Genomic DNA, 12,037 nt, shown 5'->3' on the forward strand with positions numbered 1-12,037 from the left:
GATCTCCTGAGCCCAACAGGTTGAGACTGCAGGAGTTGTTATCATGCCACTGTACTTCAGACTGGGCAACAGAGTAAGACTCTTACTCAAAAAAAAAAAAAAAAAAAAAAGATATACAAAATAGTCTCAGTCATATAAAGCATGTATTATAAAAAGATCTAAAGAAAATATACCAAACAAAAAATTTGTATTTTTTCTGAAACAGGGTCCCACGATCTTGCCTAACAGTTCTCAAACTCCTAGCCTCAAGTAACCCTCTTGCTTAACTGGGATTACAGGCATGTTCCATCATGCCTGGCTGGAAATATAACAAAATATCAAGAGTGGTTGTCTTGATGTGGTAAAATGATGACAGATCAAGCTGGGCTCGGTGGCTCAGCCTGTAATCCCGTGCCTTTGGGAGGCTGAGGTGAGTGGATTGCCTGAGCCCGCGGGTTCGAGACCCGCCTGGGCAGTGAGACCTCATCTCTACAATAAATCAAAAAATTAGATGGGCGTGGTAGCGCGCGCCTGTAGTTCCAGCTACTTAGAAGGCTGAGGCGGAAGGATCGCCGGAGCCCAGTGGGTCAAGGCTGCGGTGGCCAGGAGCGGCCACTGCACTCCAGTCTAGGCGACAGAGTGAGACTCCAACACAAAAAAAAAAATGATGACAGATTTTTGTTGCTTGCCTTTCTACTTTTCAATATTTTCCAAATGTTTTATAGGAATAGCAATTACTTTATGGGGGGGAGATGTATTTTTTCAAATGACTGAGTTTACTACCCTAAGATTAAAATAATGATGGCGGGGCATGGTGACTCAGCTTGTAATCCCAGCACTTTGGGAAGCCTAGGCGAGAGGATTGCCTGACCCTGGGGGGTTTGAGATCAGCCTGGACAACTTGGTGAGACTCGTCTCTACAATAAATAACAAAAACTAGTTGGTGGCGTGCATCTGTGGTTCCAGTTACTTGGAAGGCTGAAGTGGAGGGATTATCTAGGCCCAGCAGGTCGAGACTGCGGTGGCCATTGGGCATGCCCTGCACACCAGCCCGGGCAACAAGAGTGAGACTCCAACTAAAAAAAAAAAAAATCAAAATGATGACCAACAAGAAGGATTAACAGAGGATAGGAGAAGAAAAAAATTGTTGGTGCTTCCTCTTTCATAGAAAACAAAAGTTGTTTGGAATTTTACTGGTATAAGTAAACAAAGGTAGATTTTTAAAGAATTTGTGGAAAGCTCTCAGGAACTCACTGGTAGAAACAGAAGAAAGTCCACCTTCAAAAGTCACAGGTGATAAGAGGAAACAAAACCAAATCAGCAGAGCAAATGACAAAACTGGAAAGAAACAGCAAGCACACATGAAAATAAAGGCACAAAAACATGGCAGCATTGAGACTAAGCATAAGTTCGGTGATTAAATTTAGATTCTCTATTAATAGAAAAGCCCTCTCAGATTGTGTTAAAAATTAAAATCCAATACTTTGCTACTTACAAAAAATACATCAAAATAAAATAACACAAAAAGACTACTAAAAAAAGGGATAGCTAAAAATGTAGCAACCTTGCAATAAGTCAGAAATCACATTATTAAATTAAAAAAGAATTCAAAGCAGAAGTTTTTTTTTTTTTGTCTTTTGAGTTGGAGTCTCACTCTGTTACCCAGGCTGGAATACAGTGGCATGATCATGGCTCACTGCAGCCTTGACCTACTGAGCTCAGGTGATCCTTCCTCCTCAGCCTTAAGTAACTGAAACTATAGGTACCACCACGCCAAGTTAATTGTTTGTTTTGATTTATTGTAGAAACAAGGTTGCCCAGGCTGGTCTCGAACCCCTGGGCTCAGGCAATCCTCTTGCCTCAGCCTCCTAAAGTCATGAGCCACCACACCCAGCCAAAGCAAAAAGTCTTAAAGTTTACTTTGATTTAACATAAACATTAAGTACACAAAAAAGATAAATGGCAATAGACACAAACAATTCATGAAATTGAAAGTACAATTCGTTAATTATGGGAGTGTAGTAGATATATTACCTCACTGTATCATTTTTTCTGTCCTTCCTGAGCACATAGGGAAACTATACTTTCCAGTCCCCTTTCAGTGAGATAGGGTCATGTTACTAGGCATAGACAATGGAATATGAGCAGATGTTTGGTGAATCTCTTCCAGGTCAAGGATTCAAGAGTCTGGACACCACTATCACACTCTCTCTTCTCCTTTAGCAGGAACTGTAGAAACCATATAATGATATGAAATCACAACATGAAAGTGGCCTGCATCTTCCAGTCACTGCAGGGATAGCAGCTGCTCTATGACCCACAGGTGCTGGACTTTGCACACAGAGAAATAAACTTAAGTTGCCTTAAACCTCTGAATTGGTGCAATGTTTGATATTGCAGCATAGCCTATCCTGTCTGGATTAATACAACGGACAAATGTCAAACTAGCCAAATAGTCAAGAAATTCAAAATTAAACAATGGTGTACCACTTTCCAGGAAAAAAAAAAAAAAAACCTTAAAAATATTAAGAGTCAGCCAGGTGCAGTGGATCAGAGGATTGCCAGAGGATTGCCTGAGCTCAGGAGTTCGAGACCAGCCTGAGCAACATGGTGAGACCTCATCCCTACAATTAAAAAAAAAAAAAAGCCAGGCTATGGTTAAAAAAAATTAGCACATGCCTATTGTTCCAGCTGCTAGCAAGGCTAAGGCGGAAGGATCACCTGAGCCCAGCAGGTTAAGGTTGCGGTGGCAGTGAGAGTGCCAGTGCACTCCAGCCTGGGTGACAGAGTGAGACTCCTACTCAAAAAAAAAAAAAGAATAGTCAGTGCAGTGGGGGAAAAATAATCTTTTCAATAAACGAGGCTATACAACAATATGGAAAAATATGTGCCTTGACCCCTACCTCACACCAAACACAAAAATATATTCCAGATGGATTGTAGCTTTAAATGTAACAGCAATGACAATAACAAAAAATACAATTCTTAAAAGAAAACATAGGAAAGTATTTTCATGACTTTGAGTTAGGCAAGTTTTCTTAAACAGCACATAAAATGCCCTAACCATATAGGACAAATTTGATAGACTGAACTATATTAAGATGAAGAAACTCTGATCATCAAAAGACTTGCTTTAAAGCAATAAAGGTAAGCAGGCTCAGTGGCATATGCCTATAGACCCAGCTACTTGGCAGGCCGAAGGGGGGAAGATCATGAATCAAGCCCAGCCTGGGCAAAATAGTGAGATCTTAGTCTCTGGAAAAAAAAAAAAAAAAAACAGTGAAAGCAAAAAGAGTGGGAAAAAAAACTTGCAACACATATATCTGACAAAGAATTTGTATTCGCAATATTCAGAATACACAAAAAAGGGGAACAAACAATAGTAGAAATGTAGATAGAAAACCTGAAAGTTGCTTCACAAAAGATAATAACCAATGTCAAAAATATATATATGAAAAATGCTAAACATCTTTAGTTAACAAGAAAATGCAAATTAAAGCCAAATGAGATAACTCTGAACAGAAAGGTTAAAATGAAAAAGACAAAATGTCAGTAAGCATGTAACATTGGGATCTCCTATACACCAGTGGGAGTGGAGATTAGTATTTTTTGGAAAACTGGTGGCAGTAACCAAAGCTGAAGTATACATATCTGTGACCTATCCATTATTTTCCTAGGTAGATACCCAACAGAAATGCATGCATATATTTATCAAAAGGACATGTATAAGAATGTTTATAAAGCAGCACTATTCATATTAACCCCAAACTAGAAACTACCCAGATACCTGCTACAGGAAATAAATTGTGGAACATTCATACAATACAATACTACACAGAAGTTAGAAATGTGGAATGATTCGCAACTACATATAATAACATGGATGAATTGTACAAACATAATATTGAGCAAAAGAGGATAGACATGAAAGATTACATATGTTACTTATTTATATAAAGTTAAACAAACAGGCAAAACCATTCTAGAGTGTTAAAAATCAGGAGAGTGGTTACCCTTGGGGGTATGAGAGAGGCTTCCAAGAGACTGATAATGTTCTGTTTCTTGATTTATGTTCAGGTTACATAGTATATTTATATTGTGAAAATTCATCAACTTGAATACATAGATGTATACACTTTGGTGCATGTATGTTATACTTCCATAAAATGTTTAACATATATAATAAAAATATATATACACACCACACACATAATACCAAACGATGGCAAGTATCTAGTTAAACTGGTATTGTAATACATTGTTGGTAAACTGGTACAAACTTTTGGAAAATGATTTGAATATATACATATACAGTACACATAATCATATGACACACATACATTTCCATTTCTGATCATTTTTCCTAAGAAAAATACCCATAATATGGGAGAAAACTATGAATAAAAATGTTTATCACAGAGCTAAAGCCAACTATAACTATAGCATATTCTCTCTGTATAGTTTTATTTAGCCAGTTATGACTACTTTGAAATTTGTGGTGCAAGATGACAAAAACTTTTAGTATAATATAAGGTGAAAAAGGAAAAATAAAATGATATGTGAACAATTATTATTATTAATAATATTATTATTTTGAATTGGAGTCTCACTCTGTCGCCCAGACTGGAGTGCAGAGGCCGCTCCCTGCCACCGCAACCTCAACCTGCTGGGCTCCGGTGATCCTTTCCGCCTCAGCCTTCCAAGTAGCTGGAACTACAGGCACGTGCTACCACACCCTGCTCATTTTTTGATTTATTGTAGAGATGAGGTATCGCCAAGTTGCCCAGGCGGATCTTGAACCCGCGGGCTCAGGCAATTCACTCACCTCAGCCTCCCAAGGTGCGGGATTACAGGCTGAGCCACTGAGCCCGGCTTGCACAATTATTAAAACTAAGGAAATATGTAAGTTAGAATAAAATGATTGGAAAGAAAAACAGGCTGGGCATGGTGGCTCATGCCTATAATCCCAGCACTTGGGAGGCCGAGACCGGAGGATTACTTCAGCCCAGAAGTTCGAGACCAGCCTGGGTAACCTAGTAGGAACTTCATCTCTACAAAACAATTTTTTAAAAAATTAGTTGGGCGTGGCGGTACTTGCCTGTAGTCGCAGCTGCCTGGGAGGCTGAGGCAGAAGGATAGCTTGAGCCCTCGAGCCCACAAGGTTGAAGCTGTAATGAACTGGGATTGCACCACTGTACTCTAGCCTGGGTGACAGATGAGACCCTGTCTCAAAAAAAAAAAAAAAAAGATGAAGAAGAAGAAAGAAAAGAAAACACACAAATGATACACAGTTTTCTGACCCAATCTTATCTACTCTAATGACTCCAAAAATCACTCATGTAATGCTGACTCTTAAATCTGTATCTTTAGCTTACATCTCTCCGGAGCACCAAGATATTCAAACTGGTCACTATGCATCTACCCTTGGATGTTCCACAGATGTCTCAAATTTCTTCCTCCTATGTTCATTGTCTTGAGTAGAAACAGGGCCAGAAATAAGAACTAGGATAAGGAGACAGTTATCCAAACCAGAGATCTGTGAGTCCTTCTTATTTACCTCATTCCAAATTTCCAAAACCCTCATTCCTTAACAGTCCCTAAGCCCACACTGTCTTACTAAAGAGCCTTTGGATTCATTTTCTCTCATCATCCATCTACTCATCCATTCATCCATCTATTCATCCATCCATCTGTCTGTCTGTCCGTCCATATGTCCATCCGTCCATCCTTCTAATGACTTAGTTCAAGGTTTTATTATCTTCCTCCTAGATTAGTGTAAAAGTTTTCTAACTTGTCTCTCTGTCTTTAACTTCAGTCCCTTTCAATTCAGCTACCATGGTTATATTTGTAATATCATATTTGAGCATGATTTTTCACTTCAAAATTCTTCTGTGGTTACTCATAAGTGACTGAATACAGTTTAAACTCTCTAGCACTATGTGATACTTCTTTATCTTTTTAATCTCATTATCAACTGCCTGCCTTTCCAGTTTTATATCTGGTTACTCTCTCATGGGAATCTCACACTCCAGCCACACCAAAGGTATTACACTGGCCAAACAGGTTAGACACTCAGTTTCACTTCTTTTGCCTTCTTTCAGCTTGGAATTTCCTTCCTTCCTTTACCTTTTCTTTCTTCCCCTATCTTTTCCTGACCTTATTTGCCTGATACAAAGATTATCCAAGATTAAATTCAAGCTCCTCCTATGCTGGGGAACCTTCAGGGAGTGCATTCTGATATGATTGTAATCATGAGGTACACTAATTTTCCACTTTGTTTTTATCACTAACATTAAAACATGAGAAATGTTTTAGTTTGCCAAGGTGCTCCTCATTCATCATTTAACATGCAATATTGAGCTTTCTATTTTCTTTCTTCAACAGTATGCTGCATATAATCTTTAGTTCATCGGTTTATTTTATATAATTTTTTTTTTTGGGGACAGGGTCTCACTCTGTGGTCCAGAATGGAGTGCAGTAGCATGAGCATAGCTCTTTACAGCCTCAAGCTCCTAGACTCAAGTGACCTTCTCGCCTCAGCCTCTCAAGTAGCTGCAAATACAAGAACTCACCATCACGCCCGGCTAATTTTTAAAAATTTTTATATGTCTGCCTCCCCCATTAGGCCCTGAGTTCCTCGAGGGCAGAGATTTTTGTCATATTCATTTCTATATCCTCAGCCCAGAGCCTGCTGCAGAGTAGGAATTCACTCAATGAAAATAAATCAATGACTAAATAATGGTGATTCTGTTAATGCAATAATATTACGGGTGATATTTTTTTCCCTTTTCTTAATTGCCTGACATTTTTGTGGCTTACTTATTCTTTAGTTTCACCATCTTAAGAAAAGGAGAAGATTTAGAATAGTGTATTACCTTTAGCATTTTAAATTACTTATTTTTAAAATGCCTTATGACTACCAATTGTTCTTAGTAAGTACAATCAGCCCTACATATTTGTGAGTTTCATATCCATGGATTCAACCAACTGCAGATTGAAGATATTAAGAAAAAAATGGATAGTTGCATCTATACTGAACATACAGACTTTTTTCTTGTTGTTAGTCCCTAAACAATGAAGTATAACATAGTTAGATAACATTTATATTAGGTATCAAAAATAATCTAGAGATGATTTAAGGTATATGGCAGGATGTACATAAGTTATATGCAAATACGACACCCATTTCATGTAAGGGACTTGAGCATCCATGGGTTTTGGTACTAGGTGCCCTGGAACCAATTCCCCATAGATACCCAGGGATGACACAATGAAGAAAGACTCAAGGAGAATTTATCTCCCATTCTGTTTGTAACCTATTTAATTGTGCCTAATTAACAGTTAACTATCAGTCCTTGTCTTAATAACCCTCTTAGCAGTATTTGATTCAGCTGATTACACCCTCCCTCATAAACCTTTGTCTTTACTTGACCTCTGGGACACTATCTGGTCTTCCTCTTACTTTGACTGCTTTTGATCAGTCCTATTAATGGACCCGCCTTCTCCTTGAGTCACTAAGTACTGGAGCCTGCCAAGGCTTAGTCCTTGATCTCCTTTTCCTACAATCAACTACCTCACTCCTGTGGGCCCTGGTTCTCAACTTTGGCTGCACATTAGAGTTGCCTGAGAAGCTTTTAAAAAGACATACCAAACCCAGGCCCCTTTTGTATCAGGATCTCTGGGAGTGGAATTGGGGTATCATAGGCTTTAAAACATCCCAAGTGACTCTGTTATTCTATTAATATTCTTTTTTTGAAAAAAGCAATATTTATAGAGAGGACAGGAAAGCTCCCACAGTGGGAGGGGCCCTAAGGAGGTTGCCCTATTCTATTATTATTCTATTAATAAGGTGGGGCCGGTGTTGAGGAGCACACAGGGTGGTTTAAATATCATCTCTGCGCAGATTAGCTAAAAATGTGTCTCCAGCCCTGACCACTCTCTGAGCTCCAGCTTCAAATATCCACCAGCTTCTCAACAGTTTCTCTTAGGCTGGCTGATGACTAATATGTCCAGAACTGAACTCTTGACTTTTGCCCCTAAATCTACTCTTTCCCAGTCTTGCCACCTCTGTAAAAGGCCCCATCATTTAGTAGTTGCTAAGACTAAAAACCTAGGAATTGTCTTTGATTCCACACTTACCTCATTTTTATGTAATTAAGTTCTGATCTGTTGTATGTTGAAAACATATTTCAAATGTTAACATTTGTTCTCTCCTCCGTGTCTACCACTCTAGCCTATGCTATCATCATCTCTTACTGAGCTAAAGCGAGAATGTCATCACTGGTCTCCTGCTTCCCCTCTTGCATTTCTGCCCTCCATTTCCCACACAATAGTCAGAGAGTTTATCGACAAATATACATTTGATCGCATCACTTTCTTTTCTGAAGACCCTTCAGTAGCTTTCTTCATACTTAAAAGAAAATACAAACTCAGGGTTTACAATGGCCTGGCCTCTGTTCTGGATCTTCAGCCTCTCCTCTGGCCCCTCTCTGCTTTGCTCACTGTTTCAACTTGTTGGCCTTCTTAAAGCTATTCCTCAAACAAAACAAGTAGTCCCACCTCAGTGCCTTCACATTCACTAACCCCTCTGCCTGTAAAGCTCTCCACCAAGCATTTTTCTTTTTTTTTTTTGAGTCTCACTCTGTTGCCTGGGCTGGAGTACAGCAGTGACATGGTCAGGGCTACCACAGTCTTGACCTGCTGGGCTTAGGCAATCTTTCCACCTCAGCCTTCCAAGAAGCTGGGATTGCAGGTGTGCACCAACAGGCCCAGCTATTTTTTGATTTATTATAGAGACAAGGTCTTGTCATGTTGCCCAGGCTGGTCTCGACCCCCTGGGCTCAGTCAATCCTCTCGCTTCAGCCTCCCAAAGTGCTGAGATTACAGGCATGAGCCTCTGCGCCTGGCCTCCATCAAATCTTAACATGGTCTGTTCCCTCACTTCATTCAGATGTGTCCACAAATGCCCTCTCCTCAGAGCAGTCTCTCTCAAATTCTCTATCTATATTACAGTTCTCCCTCTACCTACTTTTGAGTTGGAGTCTCACTCTGTCACCCAGACTGGGGTGCCGTGCCCGCTCCTGGCCACCGCAGCCTCGACCTGCTGGGCTCCGGCGATCCTTCTGCCTCAGCCTTCCAAGTAGCTGGAACTACAGGCGCATGCTACCACACTCAGCTAATTTTTTAATTTATTGTAGAGATGAGGTCTCGTCAAGTTGCCCAGGCGGGTCTTGAACCCTCGGGCTCAGGCAATCCACTCACCTGAGCCTCCCAAAGTGCTGGAATTACAGGCTGAGCCACCGAACCCGGCCCCTCTACCTACTTTTATTTTTCTTTAGCGATCATTGTCATTACCTGAAATTATATTATGTATATATAGTCTTTATTTGTTAATATTCTATATTTTTCACAGTAGAATTCAAGTTTTTATGTGGGCAGGTTTTTATTTATTCATGTCTGTTTTCCCAGCATCTAAGGTAATACCTATTTTCACCTATTAACATACCTGAAATTGGGATGCCTCTTACAATTAATGTTATAACAAAATTAAATTGGCAGTGCTTTTCCCCTTTAATATAAAATATGTTATTTAATATATTTCTAATATAATTAATGTATTTATAACATTTAATATATTGTTTAATATAATATAAAATAAAGATGCATGTTATAATCTATGTATTTTAGATTCAGTGAAGTATGGAGGTAGGCACTCAATAAATGGCATAAAGGCTGAGGTCACTGAATAAACACATAACAAATTAGAATAGATATATATTATTAGAATAGATATAATTAATACTATATAAACATACTGGGTAATATACCTGGGCCAGAAAAATCACATTCTGCTTACCATATACATAGAAAAAATGCTCCATAGAAATAGGTTTTCAGTGGGGTGAGGGGAGCAGAAAGATCTTGTAAGAGACCTTAGCACACAGAATCCTAGGTGCCTTTATGGGAGGGCAAAGGTGGTCTCTGGAAGGAGAAACCAAATCTGAAACAGAGCTGGTCATTAAAGATAAACTTTATCATTTTGTCCTGACTCTTTTCAATTAACAAAGTGATGCAAGGATAGCAGCTTTTAGACTCAAAGTTATTGCTGTATTTCCAAAAGGATACAAGAGCATCTCCTACCAAAGTTATAATGCATTTTTCAGGCAAAAATATGCTTATATGAATCGCACCAATGTTTTATTACCGAGCATTCTTGAATGCTCAACATAAACTGGGCTCCACGTAGAGTATTTACATGCATTACCTACTTTCATCCTAACAATAGACTCTGCGAGATGGGTTCTATTGTTATCTTCATTTTACAAATGAGAAAACTGAGGCTTAGTGGGATTAAGAAGTTTGTCCAAGGTCATACAAATAAAGAAACCAGAACTGGAACCCAGGTCTGCTTGAGGGCAAAGTCCATGCTTTCAGCTGCTCTGCATATGCCTTTTATTTATTTCAGTTTCCACAAGTATGCCTCTTGATTTCTGGCTGGAATGATATGAAGTTTTTGATTGCAGACAGGAGCTGAAGGGAAGTGTGCTCTTTGGCTTCGCACCCTTTCTTCTTGACCATCTTTCCTCTGCATGGACTTAGTATAACACAGACTTGGATAAAGACACACCTCATGATAGCAGGAGTAACCTAGGCCAGAGAGCAGGCAGAAACATCAGAGGAAAGGTAACTCCAAGTCTGAGGTCCATAGCACCAAGACATATCAAGCAAAACTTTAGCAGAAATGAATTGAGAATCAGTCAGCTTTATAAGAAAAACTACAAAGAATCTTAAGTCCTTTCTTATCTAAATAAAGTCAAACAAAGTTGCTGTGATATATATTGCTTTTATTCTTTTTGCTAAACAGTTATAGACTTATTAAACTTAAGAAATATAAATGTGAGTTTAGGTTTTGTACCATTTTTCTGATTTGGAGTATCAATTTAACATTATCAAAACAATGTTAATTTTCTTTCTTTCCTTTTTTTTTTTAAAGTTAGAAAACCAGATTTATTAAGAGGACAGAGACACTCCCACAGTGGAAGGGAACCCTAAGGGGTTGCCCATCTGGGGCTGAAAAATTGGTGCTTATATAGCCCTAAGTCCAAGACGATTGGCCAGTACTAACTGTGAGCTGTAGCTGTACGGATTGGTCAGTATTAAGGACCAATCGACAGGCGGTAGGAGCCTAATCTTGAGCTGTTTGGTTGCTTTTCGATCCCAGCAGTGAGTACTTAAGCTCTAGCTTGTATTGCTGAGCCTAAGAGGCCTGCAGGAGTTTGCTACATTGTTACTGGAGGACCTGCTGGTCTGTCTGCCTAGCTTTTCTCTAGCTATCTCCTGTCTCATTCTCACCTGTGGAGTAGTAACCCTAACTGCTGTTAGGGAGTAAGGACTACCACCGGTCTGGCTACTTCCTGCTGATTATAGGCATCGTATGGAGTAAATAATCTTGATTTTCAAGTATTATGGCCTCACACTGAAGACTATTTCATTTTATAAATACTTTTTATTGCATTGGATTATTCAGTGCATTTTCAGTGCTGTGATTTTGAATGACACTTCCAGAGTTCTGAGGTAGCTTGCACCTGCTGTAGTTACAGCTTTTTGTTTTGTTTAGTTTTTTTGAATCAGAGTCTCACTTCGTGGCCCAGGCTGGAGTGCAGTGACACGCTCACGGTCACTGCAGCCTTGACCTGCTGAGCTCAGGCAATCCTTCTGCCTTAGCCTTCCAAGTAGTTGGAACTACAGGCGTTCACACCACTCCTGGCTAATTTTTTGGATTTATTGTAGAGACAAGATCTTGCCAAGTTGCCCAGGCTGGTCTTAAACCCTGGGCTTAGGCAATCCTCTTGCCTCTGTCTCCCAAAGTGTTGGGGTTATAGGCGTGAGCCAGCACGCCCAGTTAGTTACAGCTTTTTATAGCCCCATCTAATGTTGGGTTTGAAGGCTATCCTAATATTTATTGTTACACCAGAATGGGCTATATAGTCCATGTAAGAAGATATGGAATAGTAATTTACAATAGTATAGAGAAATTGGCAATACTACTATAATGACA

Source organism: Carlito syrichta, unplaced genomic scaffold (assembly GCF_000164805.1).
Source record: "Carlito syrichta isolate Samal-C Ts95f unplaced genomic scaffold, Tarsius_syrichta-2.0.1 Scaffold109683, whole genome shotgun sequence".
NCBI classification, from domain to species: Eukaryota; Metazoa; Chordata; class Mammalia; order Primates; family Tarsiidae; genus Carlito; species Carlito syrichta.